Source organism: Amblyomma mixtum, chromosome 1 (genome assembly GCF_055824585.1).
Source record: "Amblyomma mixtum isolate Tamu chromosome 1, ASM5582458v1, whole genome shotgun sequence".
Taxonomy (NCBI): Eukaryota; Metazoa; Arthropoda; class Arachnida; order Ixodida; family Ixodidae; genus Amblyomma; species Amblyomma mixtum.
The window spans coordinates 133,414,209-133,429,223 of NC_143012.1; the positions used below are offsets into that span (position 1 = coordinate 133,414,209).

General features: G+C 45.1%; 1 protein-coding gene across 1 annotated transcript in view; it reads left to right on the plus strand.

Annotated features, from left to right (window-relative positions):
- Positions 1 to 15,015, plus strand: part of LOC149367641 (uncharacterized) — a 203,387-nt gene that overhangs the window by 100,510 nt on the left and 87,862 nt on the right. The gene's annotated exons all lie outside the window — the stretch shown is intronic.

The following is a 15,015-nucleotide window of genomic DNA, read 5'->3' on the forward strand; positions in this document are numbered from 1 at the left end:
AGAAACCAAAGCCACGCAATAAACCTCGTTCTTTTTGCTCCAGCCACCCGTCTCGTCTCGTTCTAGCGGGCTCCGCCGCCGGCCCGTTGGCAGGCGGCCGCCAGCCGCCGGCCCGTTTGTAACAGCGCGTTTTGAATGATTTGAATGTGTAGAAACTGTATGGTTGCAGAGCTAGGTTTATATTTGACGGATTTAACTGTTCATTTGACAACGAAAACTCGTACATATGCACTTGAAAGATGTCAAAGGTACAGATATGCACAGCGGATGACCAGAGGATCATACCGCGCCGGACCGACTCATACGTCCAAAAGAGTGAATCTCCAGGACTTTCACCGGTTCGCGAGTGGTGGACGTCCGGAGAACACTGTGCAGGAGAATGACTTATTGAAACTGTGGTGTTGGCCGTCTTAGTAATGAGAGTCGAGTCCGTGCCGCCGTCTCCATGACAAAGAACAAGACCAAGACGCTTTATTGAACGGATGAGGAAGTTAGAGCGCCGAAAAACAAAGACAAAGTGGAGACGGGGACGGGACAAGCGCTAACTTTCAACAACTGCTTTACTGAAGTGCGGGAAGGGAACCTAGCGGGGGCCGCCGCGCATGCGCTAAACCTCTTGTCTCCCAAACTTGTTGTTAAACCCTGAGGCGAGTGTGCAGAAGGTGGTGAAGGTATACATGGTTCAAAATAGTTAACATTATAGACATTATGATAACAAAAATCGATGTTCTTTTGGAGTCATGTGCACTGAGGGCGTGCTGATGCATAAATCGTTCTGAGCGATCTTAGCGGCTTCAAACAGCTCACGTTCGAGCCTACCTTGATGCCTCCCGATTACCGAGGTGCTTTTCAGCAGCGATAGACATTTGCAGTCCTTACAATGGGGTGGGAGGTTCGAGCCGTAGCGTTTATCTAGTGAATTGGGGTGCTCCCTCAATCTGTCGTTTAAACATCGACCTGTCTGACCGATATATACTTGACCGCAGCTCAGAGGGATATGATAAAGCCTTTTTTACAGGGAACAAATTTTTCTTCGTGCTTCTTATTGCACCCAGGATTCTTTTGACGCTCACCAGTCACCATGGGACATAACCTGGATAGCTTGCATGGCGCCTTGAAGATAACATTAACCTGGAATTTAGCCGCAATTCTCTTCAGATTATGCGACACGCGGTGCACGTAAGGCATGACAGCGAAGCTTTTGCTCATTTGTTCCTTCGTGCGCCTTTGCAAGGGTGTTTTCATCTTCTGTATCAGCGTTTCCGCCACAGCTACGATAATTTCGGCGGGGTAGCCAGAACTACCTAAACGCTCCACTTGGGTGTGGAAACTTTCTTTTGTTTTATGGTGACAAGACTTCAAGAGCGCTGCACGAAGACATGATGTACCTATCCCTCTTTTGACTAACATGGAGTGAGCTGAGTCAAAAGGAAGCAATGCCTTTTTAGAACGTGGCGTGTACGCCCAGCGCACATGTCCAGGGTCATTAAAAAACAAGCGAATGTCTAAAAACTGTAACGACTCCGATTGAGGTAGTTCAAAGGTAAATTATAGGCTTGTCGAGCACCTGTTAAAAGCATCTAAAATCGAGGTAGCCAAGAGGTGTAAAGTGTCCCCCGGCTTCACGTGAATAAGAACAAGAAAGTCATCAACGTATCTACAAACTTTTACAGCAGGTAGGTCCTTAAGATTGTCTAGAATCAAGGAATCTAATTTAGCTAGATAAATTTCACATAATACAGGTGCAATACGAGAACCAATGCATATGCCGTCCTTCTGCAAAAAAAAAAACAAACATCTCGGTACCTCACCAAAGTACAACTTAAGTAACAGTCCAGCAGTTCCAAAAAGGCTTCCGCTGTAATGCCACAGGAGTTCTGGAAAGCCACGGTGCCAGTCCTATCAATAACTTCACTGACGGCTGTCAAGAGTTCCCCGCGAGGTACAGAGTAGAGGAGGTCCTCCACATCCACTGAAAAGGCGCAGTTCGCTCCGGGAAGACCTTCCTTGAGCTGTTCAACCAAACGGTCTGCACTCGCAATCTTGTAGGGATCGTCCACATTAAGGCTATTCAGGTGTCGCAAGAGGAACCTGCTGACGTGTTCCTTCCAGCTGCCCCTTTCGGACACGATTGCCCTAAAAGGACAAAGCGGTTTGTGTGTCTTGGCAGCGAAAAATAGTTTCAGGACATCAACCTTGGTGGCACGAACACGTTTGGTGAATCAAGGTTGAGCTCCTCAAGCAGAGAGAGTGCTTTTGATTTCGCTCTTCCTGGCCGTATACCTGCTGGCTTGATATTCTTGCTTACAGCCTGCGTGGCCTTTTCCTCATATAAGCCTTGCGGCATGACAGTAAAGCCGCCCTCCTTGTCAGATAAGAGGAGTGACAAGCCGGAGTCCTGGAAATGGCTAGTAATCTTCAAGGTGCCATGCAAGCTATCTAAGTTATGTCCCATGGTGACTGGTGAGCGTCAAAAGAATCCTGGGTGCAATAAGAAGCACGAAGAAAGATAAGGCGTTATTTATCATATCCCCCTGAGCTGTGGTCAAGTCTATATCGGTCAGACAGGTCGACGTTTAAACGACAGATTGAGGGAGCACGCCAATTCACTAGATAAAGGCTACGGCTCGAACCTCCCACCCCATTGTAAGGACTACAAATGTCTACCGCTGCTGAAAAGCACCTCGGTAATCGGGAGGCATCAAGGTAGGCTCGAACGTGAGCTGTTTGAAGCCGCTAAGATCGCTCAGAACGATCTACGCATCAGCACGCCCTCAGTACACATGACTCCAAAAGAAAATCGATTTTTGTTATCATAATGTGTATAATCTTAACTATTTTGAACCATGTATGCCTTCACCACCTTCTGCACACTCGCCCCAGGGTTTAACAACAGCAAGTTTGGGAGACAAGAGGTTTAGCGCATGCGCGGCGGCCCCGCTAGGCTCCCTTCCCGGACTTCAATAAAGCAGTTGCTGAAAGTTAGCGCTTGTCCCGTCCACGTTTCCACTTTGTCTTTGTTTTTTTGCGCTCTAACTGTCTCATCATGAACTACCAACAGGCGTGAATTTCTACTCTGCTGAATTATTGAACGGAGACAGCCTATATATACATGAAATGACGTCACAAGACAGAAGTAAGACATGATGTTGGGCTAGTCGGTTCATGGTTACAGCGAAACAAAACTGCGCGAAGACGGGACAAAAGAAGGCACGAATACACACACAGAAAGCGCAGAAGCGCTTTGTCCCGTCTTCTTCGGGACAAAGCGCTTATCCCGTCTTTCCCGTCTTTTGTCCCGTCTTCTTCGCGCAACTTTGTTTAGCTCTAACAAGACAGAATCCAAGACAATCCACAAAACCTAAACAAGAACTGAAAGAAGTACAGAAAACATATGAACCACAATACAACATAATAATAATAATAATAATAATAATAATAATAATAATAATAATAATAATAATAATAATAATAATAATAATAATAATAATAATAATAATGTTTATTGCCACTTTGTAGCTAATACAATAAGGTTCAGGCCCGTCAAAGCGAACAAGAGGCTTGAGTGACTGGGCCCGGCAGTTACGGCCAGGACTACAAAAAAGGCAATAGATACAGTAACGCTTCTCGTTACACCCAAACGAGAGCAAAAAAAAAACAAAAATTGGAAAACACAGGTTAACAGCACAAGTATTCAGAAATTCAACTATAAACCAAGAGTATACGTCAAAATAAAAATCAAAATAAATGAAATAACGAACATTTTGAGCATAACTTCACTAACAGAAGAATACCAAGATCAACACAGGGCTTTCAGATGCATCTTCAGGTCACGCATAGAAGTTACAGCAAAAATTTCATCCGGTAATTCATTAAAGATTTCAGGTACATAAGCACAGCGCCTTGCTTTTCCGTATCTAGTTACACTGCGCGGTACATAATAACGAATTGTTTTCCTTAATTTCCGTTTAGGAGTATTAATAATTAAAAAGTCTGAATTCCAAAAATGCCGCTGAACAACTGTCTGCACAAAAAGAGAATGAAATGACGGAAGACCTAGGAACTGAAAGACGTCCGTGCCGGATGGCATGTGACAATTGTACACAATGCTCTTCAACATGTTTTTTAGTATACTATCAATACGACAATGCCAATAATAATAATAATAATAATAACTTGTTTATTTCCATCAGTGATGGGGGAGACTGCGGATAAAAGCCGCTTGACAACAAGCGACTTAACTGAAGCCCGCAGCCTCCCTACAAAGGAGGCAGCGATAGAACAAAAAAAAAAACTCGCAGAAAGCACAATATTCAAAATTAATGCACGCACACCTGATAGTCACAAGAGGTAAATAACAAAAGGCAAGATAACACTTTTAGTTGTTATTGTAAGCAAAGATTCTTAATGAAATGTTTGCGTAGGGTTTGTACAGAAATTGTATGTAAATCTATACCTGATTTGTGGAATGAATTTAAAAGGGTTGGCAGTGTGTATGACACTTTTTACCTGGTATAATTTGCCCGCACAGTGACCACCTTCCTCAGTTCTGTGTAACGGGTGGTGTAGGAATGTGTATTTTTATCGAGATCTGATAATTCATGAAAAAACTTGAGATTTTCTTTCACTTCCCGTTTGAAAGCCAGACTTAACTTATAGTTATAAAGATTAAACGCGCGTATTATGTTTGCTTTCGAAAATAGCTCTGAAGTATGGGAATGATACGGTACATTAAAAAGTGCTCGAACAATTTTTTTTTGCAGTATATGTATTCTTTCAAGATTTGTACGTGTCGTGGTACCCCATACTGATGCACAATAATACAAGGAAGAAAAAAAGAGAACATTGTAAATAAGAAGCTTTATAGTGAAAGGTAATATAGCTCTGTGTCACGCCATCATACCAACAACACGAGATAGCTTCCCTGAAACAGATTCAATGTGCGCATCCCAAAGCATATTCGGTGTGAAGATAACTCCAAGTATTTTAACACTACTATCTATTTCAATTTTTTCGTTCTTGTAAATTTAGGGCGATTAGACTGCTATTTATTTGCTTCAATTTGGGCCTGAAAATTACGCCTTCTGTCTTTTTTGTATTAATTTGTAGACTTTGCTGCGGACCATTTATGAAGGGATCTTAGAGCACAGTTGGCTTTATTCTGAAGGCTACTAGGTTCAGGTGATGAAAAAAATATACTAGCGTCATCAGCGTATAAAATGTGTTTTGCATCTCTGTAGATATGAACTAAGTCATTTATATAGACTATAAAAAGGAACGGGCCAAGAATACTGCCACGAGGAACACCTCTGTTGATTTGTTTCAAATCTGAACGGCAGTTCTCTATTTGTACATATTGATGGCGATGATCTAGGTACGAGAGAGAGAGAGACTCTGTAATGAAGAGCAGAGAATTTAGCCGGCGTTTAAAAATCGCTGGCATGCTACTCTGCGTAGGGAGGGGAATTTGGGAGATAAAGACAGAAGGAGAGCAGTGTGGAAGAGGTAAAAAAAACAAGGATAAAATGCGGCCATGAAATGGGTACTAACGAGGCAATGGGGAGTGTTGATGTAACCTATGAAATGATGGAGTGCATAGTCCGTCAAATGGGCTGACGAAGTCCACTGCATGCAGAATGCATGAAGGTAACGTGCAAGTGAATTTAAAGCTTATCGAGATGTCCAATGTCTTTTAAATATGTGAATAGAAAGTTCATTGCAAGTCTCTGTTGCCTAAGGCAGGCTTTGTCCATTGTTAGGGACACTGGGCAGAGCTTCTGCATGCAATGTTCATAGTACGCACGCTCGTTAGCATACGCAGGGCACTCAAGCAATATATGTTCAACAGTTTCTATCGAGGCACAGTTGTCACAGTGCGGACTGTTCATTTGTCTAAAACGGTATCGTAAGCCGTTTGTATATGCAGCATTCAGAGGAAGTCGATGATAAAGTGTTTCCAGATGTCGAGGAAATCTGGGTGAGAGTCTTGATCTAAGATGTGGGTCGATTGAGTGAAGAAATTGGTACCGATGTGTCGAAAAACTCCAAAGCCGATACTTTTCTTCGGAAGCAAAACTTTTAGCCATTTGGGACGCATCAGATTTGGGGAAAAAGCTCGAATCTATCTCCGATGTTGATGGCCCTTACGGGCCGCTTCATCTGCTTTTTCATTAGCCTGAATGCCACAGTGAGCAGGTACCCACTGAAATGTTATGCAGTGGCCTGCGGCAATAGCTAAATGATGTAGATATCCGATGTCCAGGGAAACTGGCTGGTGATTCGTTTTCTTGAGCAGGTTGGCCAGGATCTGCAGAGATGCCTTTGAATCGGTGAAGATAACCCAACGGCCGGCGGTTCGGCGCAGGACGCAAGAAACATCTTCCTTAATGCCGTGGAGCTCAGCTGTTGTAGAGGATGTCCTCCGCTGCAGCCGGTAAAAAAGGGCATGGCCTGTTGAGGGCACATAAAGGCCACATGAAGAGGTTTCTTTAGTAGTTGAATCATCGGTGAAGATATGGGTGTACTGCCTATATTCCTCCGTTAAGTAGGCGAGAGTAGTTTGCAGAAGCGCTGCCTGTGGCATGCGGCTCTTTGCATTCACACCTGGAACAAACTTCTTCACCTTCAGAGGAGAGAGTGTCCATGGAGGAAAGGCCAGAGGTAGTAGTTTCTGTGGCTGATTAATAGTAGGGATGGGCGGAAGCTGCACTGCCTGGCCAAAGCTATAGAGTTGCTGTGAGTTAGGTGGACACGGTGCAGGAAGTGCTTCTTCTCTTGAAGAACGTGGCGGAGATGGGTACGCATAGTTTCCTGGGCGGCAATAACCTCTAGTGGGAGATATCCTGCCTCCGCTACTGTTCCTGATGCAGAGGAACCCTTTGGGAGGCCAAGGCATTTTATTGCTTGATGTAGATAATATAGACAGTAAACACTGGTAGACAGTAACATTGATAGACAGTAACACTGGTAGACAGTAGCGCAAGGTTACTTCAACGTAGGCTTTTTCAAGCAGAAGCATTGATCGGCAGTTGCTGCCCCACCTTGTTCCCGCCATGAACCTAAACACTTGCGATGCTGCAGTGATCCTCTCGCGGAGTTTTTTTATCTGAGGTGTCCATGACAGATTATAGTCGATTACAACACCCAGGAATCGCTGAGATCGTACTTATGGTAGCGATCATCCGCCTAGGAGCAGCGGATATCGGGTCATCGTTTTTCTTGTAAACGCCATTGCAACACTCTTTTCTGGCGAGAGACGAAGACCTCTGGAAGCCAGGTACATCGAAACGTGCAATAGCGCTCTCTGTAGACGTTGCTGGGTAATATAGCGCGAACGTGATGCGGTCCAGATGCAGATATCATCAGCATAAATTGTTATACGGACCCCTCGCGGAAGGTTTCTTCTTATGTGTATAAGTGCAATATTGAACAGGAGAGGGCTGAGCACCACTCCCTGTGGTACGCCCCTCTCCACTGCGTGAAAGCGTGTTGGACCGTTTGGAGTGGTCATAAAAATTTGCCGTTCTTTTAAGTAATGCCCAATCCATTTGTATAGCTTTCCTCCAAGGCCAAGACTGGCAAAGGCTGCGAGAATTGCATGGTGAAAGACAGAGTCAAAGGCGGCCTTGATGTCTAGGAAAACGGCTGTCGGAATGTACCCAGCATGAAGGTACTCCTCAACTGATGAGACGAGGGCGATGATATTGTCAGTCGCAGACCTGTTTTGACGGAACCCGTTCATTTCTTGGGGAAACTCATTTCGACTTTCTAGGAACCAAGTTATGCGTTTGCAGATCATGCGCTCCATGAGCTTACCTACGCAGCTCAGTAGGGCAATGGGCAGGAATGATGCGTAGCTTGTTGGCTGCTTACAGGGCTTCAAAACAGGCACAATTTTCGCCAGCTTCCATTCCGTGGGGACCTCACCAGTCATCCAGGAAGAACTGTAATACTCCAGAGTCGAAGACGGGAGGTGTGGGGTAGCTTTGCAATGGCGTCATAGGACACCTCATCATAACCCGGAGACGTGTGTCTATTTGTCTCCGCGATAGCTGTGGATAGTTCTTCCATTGTGAAAGGCAGGTCTAACGCTGGCACTGCCGCCTTTGGGATGCCTGTTTGACCATCTGCGGAGAGTGTCGAATGCCCTGACCGTGCCGACAGTAGCCTGCAGTATTCTTCTGAGACTTCTTTTATAGATTTTTGTTCGTGAAGGGAGAGTGCAGCGAAGGGGTGGAGTTGTTAAAGTGGCGTGCGCATACCTCTAACTATCCGCCAAATATTGGTTACTGGTTGGCGCACATCCAGCGTAGAACAAAAGTCACGCCACTTTTGCCGACTCAGTTTATCCATGTAGCGTCGAATGTGACGTTGTGCCCGTCGGCATGCATGTAGGTCATCGAGGCTTTTTGTGCGCTGAGCTTTCCTTTCAGCTCGCCTGCGTATAGCGCAGAGCCTTTGGGATTTTGACTGTGTCCTCGAACGCCGTAAGTCTCAAGCTTTTCAAGTAATATGGAATGATGGGTGCAATCAAATGCTTTAGTGAAATCTATGTAAAGGCCGAGCACAAAATTCTTGTTGTCAAACTGCGACAGAATAAACTCTTTTTGCTCAAGTAGTGCTACTTCCGTCGATCGGGGTTTTCTAAATCCAAACTGGGCAGATGAAATAAGATTATGCTTATCGAAAAAATTAGACATTTTCATATGTATTAGCTTCTCTGATCCCTTGGATAGCACCGGTAAAATAGAAATAGGCCTGTAATTTTTTATATCGTTTACGTCACCTTTCTTAAACAGGACCGAAACTCTTGCAATCTGCATACTCCTCGGAAAGATAGCGCTCGCCAAAGGCATATTTAAGATGCAAGTGAGATATGGAGAAAGAATATCGAGCACATATTTGATTGGCCGGACCTGCATGCCTTCTACGTCGCAACTTGAGCTATTTTTGAGTGAAAAGAAAGCTGACTGTACCTCACGTTCCGTAAAAGGGCGAAAAAAAAGTGAAAATTGATTTCTATCAGGCAGTAAAGTCGAAATATCAGTCGATGCGCAACTATTGGAGTAGCCCATAAAATAATCGTTAAACGTATTTGCTAGAGCACTCCCCGATATTTCTTTGCCACCAAGAAGTAGCTTTTCTACACGCGGAGACCACCTGCGACGATTCAAGAGGGTATTTAGCTTCTACCATAAAATACCAGGTTTATTCAAGCAGCTGTCAAATTCGGCATGAAAATAGAATTTCCTATGCACTTTTAATTTTCTGTTCGGTTTGTTTCTAAATGATTTATATTCCTTTAATACGTTTGGATCCTTGGTCTTAATAAACTTGTGGCAGAGTGCATTTTTACAATTTATTTGTTTTAACAATTCGGAAGATATCCATGGCTTCCTTATTTTTTTACCCAGTCTAAACTACTGCTCTAGGAAATGGCGCTTATATATTCGAGAGATCTCATCAATAAGCTTGCTGTACGCGATTTCTACGTTATCCGTTTCCAGAATTTCCTTAACATCACAACGCCGGTCAAATGCTTAGGGGAATCCCCCAAGGTGGAGTAGATTTGTAATAAGGGAGTAATTACTCATTGGCATCCACCCGAGCGCAGCCATACGGCTACAAAGCTGTATAGCTTTCCTTTGTAGCCGTATGGCTGCGCTCGGGTGGATGCCAATGAGTAATTACTCCCTTATCACAACGCTGTAACTCAGCTCTGAAACTATCTAAACCACTCTGTGTAATGTCTGAAGGGAAACGTACTGATGCTTTTTGTTTGCTATAAGGTTATGTTTTCTTAACAGAAAAAATATTGGAAGTAGTTCGGACGGCGCGAAAACAACAAAGACAAAGGAGACACGAACACAACAGGTAGAATCGGCATTTGTGATAAACAGATCAAGCAGTGTTTCGCTTTCGGTTGTGATCCTAGTTGGCGCACGGATGACATTTTCATATCCGTTTGAGGTTAAAATGGTTAGCACGGCCTTTTGTGGTGCAGAGATGGTCAACATGTCAATACTGAAATCCCCGGCAGAGACCAAGTAATTGCCAGTTTCCGAAGTAAATGACAACAGCTGCTCATAAAAAGGAAAGAAGCTAAAAAGCTTTCCATGTGGTGGTCTGTAGCAAACAGAAAACGTATAGTCATTCACGAAAGCTGTTATAATTTCAAAATCATTACAGCAGATACAAAAGTCGGAAAGCAACTCGCAGTTCACATGTTCTCTTAACAACAGCATTACACCACCGCCCCGACGATTTGTTTGATTCACACTGTACGACCGGTAGGAAAGAAAATTGGGCAGCTCGCGGTCATCCCTGCACCAAATTTCACTAAGCATGACTGCATCAAACAATAAATTAAATCCAGTGATCAAGTCATTTATGTCGGTTTCTTTGCTGTACAGCGAGCGAACGTTTAGGTGAAGGCATTTCAGTGAAACAGCATGGTGACTTGACACAAAGGTGTTTAACTCGTGCGGGAGAATATGACTATGACTAGCCATTTTTAACAAAAATTAATCTTGACACGGTCTATAGTCAGCTGGCTTAGGTTGGAAGATCTGACCTGTGACGCACTACTACCAAATAGTCACCGTCGGCTTTGCGCAGCAAGATTTTTCCGTTCCTGTGCCACACGTACTTGCACTCGTTTTGTTTGGCTCAATCCTTAGCCTCTCGAAGCAGTTGCCGGCTTTGAATGGACATGTTTTCTTGGATCAACAGGTTAGATTTCTCTTCTTTTAGTTTAGACCGGTTATTCAGCCATTGATCTCTGGTAGATTCCCTGATATACCGAACGATTATACCTGGTATTTTTCGAGGTTTGCATGGGAGACGGTGAATAGCGGCGACGTCTGTTTCAGCAAGTGCAGGAACCTCAATCAAACTGGCAACAAAGTTTACTTTTAGAAGCAAATTTTCATTCTCAGAAACACCAACACCGTGAATTTCTAGATTTAGCTTCCGGTTTCTCCACTCTAAGTCGTTCAAATCTGCCTCAAGTCTTCTATTTGCATCGTCACAAGCGCGATTGTTCTGTTCAAGGTGTTATAGCCTTTTCTGTATTTCTTTCGATTATTTTTTCTGTGCGGCTAGTCACGTCAACATTTCGTCGCGTCAACATTTCAACGCGTCAACATTTCGTCAACATTTAGTAGCGTCGCGTCAAAATTTCGTCATACTTGTCCGACATGTGCTGCACCGACCGTTCGATGCTTGGCACAGTTTCTTTGAGCGGCAACAACTCGTCCAACTTTTGGCATATAACAGCTAGAATAGACCTGATATCAGTAAGCTCTTCAGCTGTCGGTCTCCCTTCTGTGCTTTGGGCATTTTTTCCATCATCTTTGCAGATAGAGCAAGTTCATTTTTGTTTGGCGGATTCAGATTTCTTTTTATACTGTTTTTCCGATGTTCCGGCACATGCTCCAACATAGAAAAAGTGGCTACATTCACCACATGACAGAGACATACTCCCTTTCTTGGGGAAAAAGGATTCACAGATACAATAAAAATTGACACACAAACAAGAAAACACACACTCTCTCTCCCCTAGAAAAAAATCACAAATACATTGAAAATTAACACGCAAGAAAGCACACTTATTTCCCTTATTCCACTTATTCTACTTATTCCCTTAGGAAAAAGATGAAAATTGACCCAAACAAGCAAACATGCTCCTCGGGAAAAAAAAAATTCGCAGCTACATTGAAAAATGACACAAACAAGGAAACACACTCTCTCTCTATACACACAAAGAAATATACTTACAAACACACAACAAGTCACTTTGGGACATTAAGCCCCACATACTACACTGATCAGTTTGGCACCTCGCCGAAACAGAAAATTCAGACTCAAAAATCACATCACAAAAGACACTTCACAACATACGCACTTCACAAAAGACATGTCCTTCCACAGGATGCCCCAGGATGTCCTTTGGGTACAAGGCAGGAGCAGCGTCGGGCCTGAGGCTCTTCTCCAGAAAGAGGCGTGTGAGAGGACCCGATGCTAAGTGCAGCGAGCACACGATGCTCTCCTCCTGCTCTGGCGGCATCCAGCCAAGCAAGTCATCGTGGCCAAGACACTGCCGCACAAATTAAAAAATGCACTTGTGGCGTTCGGGCTCACGCTCGGGTAAAGGATGCGGCACAGTGTTGTGGGACCGCTGCAGGTCACACACGATGCAGCATGGAGCCAGTGGAGGCACTGAATACTTTCGCTCTGTAGGTGACAAGGTTAGAGACGCGAAGGCTACCGTTTGGAGTCCGTGTGGGCCCACTTGCTGGAGAACTGCTCCCAGTCCTACATCCGAAGCATCGGTAGTCACAACAGTGGGGAAATAGAGATCAAACATCAGTGCATGGAGAAGTTCCTCTGTATGTGGCAGTGGGAACACGTCAGGTACCACAGCCTTATTGACTTCACGCAAGTCAATACACAAGCGGATTTTTCCATTGGGTTTCTGCATAACCACGATTGGTGAAATTCATTCTGAAGCGTTTAACTCTTTCAATAATATCTTGCGTCTTCTCTAACCATTCGAGTTCCTCAGAGACTTTGGAACGGATAGCGAGTGGTAACCGTCGTAGTTTGGCAAATACAGGTTGCACATTCGGACGCACTTTCACTTCATGCTGGAACCCTTTAGCCAGTCCCACTTCTTCTGAAAGAGTTTCGGAAACTCTGACGCTAATGCGGAGGGAATTTTCTCAACACGATTTGCCACCGTCTGAAAACACTGCAAAGTTTCTCCCACAATAAATAAATTCAGAGCTCGAATGGCACCCAAGCCAATAAGTGTAGTACCCTCAGAGACAACATAGGAAAGAATAGGAACAGTTCTGTCATGATACTTGACTGGTGCAGTGAAACATCCTAGCACATTAATAGAACGCTTGGAATAATCAACAAGTGTTACACGAGGTGCTTGAAGAAGTTGAGAGGTTGAAAAGCGTCTTGAAAGAGTACTGTTATCAATGATGGAAACAGCAGACCCAGAATCAACTAGGAAAGACAAAGTGACCTCTGCCACTTGCAACTGGATATGAATGCCAGAACTCCGATAATTATCAATAACATAAACATTGCTGGCCAAAGATTCTTCTGTATAATGTTCACTCTGTTTCTGTGATCTCAAGTCCGTTGGACATGGACGCTGTTTTTTCGAGTTCCGAGACTTGATAATTGCTCTGTGATGACTGAACGCGAGAATGAGTAAGATCAAGTTGTGACCCTGGGTTGAGACCTTATTTGTCCAGCCTTCGGCTGTGCGACTGCGGTATCAGCTGATCGCGGAGCTGCATTGCGGGAAAGCCTATCCTCGCTTGTTCTGTCACTTGGATCGTTTCTGCAGGAAATTGTTCTTGCTGGCTTGTTTTTTCCTGTTCTTGCTGCATTTCCCGTACAGCTGAGCGCTGTCTACACATGGAAGCGAAGTGAACAATTTTTCCGCAGAAGAAGCATGTCTTGCCTTGAGCTGGGCAATCAGACGCTGCGGCACTGTGACGACTTGGTCCGCAACGAAAACAAGGCGACTGCCTTGAACGCTGATTTTCCGGTTTAAGATGCCTGGTATTTGGTTGCCTCATAGGCTGTTGCGACATCGACGGTGTTGTATTATTTTGCGGAGGATAACTTGGACGCGTGTACCGCAGACTGTACAGTCTATGTTGATATTCTGCAGCCTGCGACGCAGGTGGTTGCTGAGATTTGGTTGGTAAACATTTATTAAAACAGTCAAGGGGCCGAAGGCCCAGATCTAGGGGTCGGCCAAGACTCCTTGGAATCTGGCAGCCTCTAGAGCGAGACCGATGAGCGTTCGTTGGTCGTCTAGGGTAGAGCTGCGTAGACGAGCCTCCCAGGTATGTTGTGTGGGTGTTGGCATGTGTTGTCGTGGACAAGTCCAGACCATATGAAGGAGGTCCGCTGGGATATTGCAGTGTTTACACATCGGCATATACCGTTCAGGAAATATATTATGGAATCTTTTGGGATTGGGGAAAGTGTCCGTCTGGAGTTGGCGCCATGTGACGGCCTCTGTCTTTGTAAGTTCTTGGTGCGGACCTGGATAGAGTCGGCGAGAAAGACGATAGTGCTGGAGCAGATCACGTGAAGTGATTATGGTGTCCTTCCTGACCAAGGCGGGCATGTTGAGGGCGGGGTGATAAGCTGCTCGGAAAGTGAGCCCTCGAGCTAGCTCATGTGCTCCCTCATTACCCTTCAGACCCATGTGGGCTGGAGCCCATATCAGTAGGGTCAGGTGTTTAGGAGGATTTGATACGAGTACACGAAACGCTTCGACTGAAATACGGCCATGAGTAAAATTAAGAATGGCGCGCTGTGAGTCACTTATGACTACTCTAGCTTTAGAAGTGGACAGCGCGAGAGCAATAGCTACTTCCTCCGCTGTAGTGATATGTGAAGTGCGTACGGAGCAGGAGGCATGGAGAGTCATGTTCTCATCTGTGGCAACCGCTGTTGCAGCAGTCCGAGTAGGATGGTCTGCCGCGTCTGTGTAAAGCACGTCAAGTCGGCCAGCATATCGCTGCTGGAGTGACGCGGCCCGAGCTTCTCTGCGATCTTGATGATGAGTTGGATGCAAGTCGCGGGGGAGAGGGAGAGTCTTGATGTTGGCCCTGATGGCAGGTGGGAGATTGACCACCGAAGATGGCAGACGGAAGGGAGCGATGCGAAGTCGTTCGAGGATAGAGCGGCCTGCGGAAGTTAGGGAGAGGCGTTGGCGCTGGGCCAGGAGGGCCGCCTCAATGAGCTCGTCAACCGTGTTGGAGACACCAAGGGCGAGGAGCTTGTCGTTGGGAGTAGAGAGAGGAAGACCAAGGGCTGTTTTGACGCCGCTGCGGATAAGGCAATCCAGGCGGTGCTTCTCCGTGAGCGTGAGACGTAAATATGGAGCAGTGTAAGCAATACGACTTACTACAAATGCTTGAAAGAGACGAAGGAGATTCGCCTCCTTCATGCCTGCCCGCTTGTTGGAAACGCGCC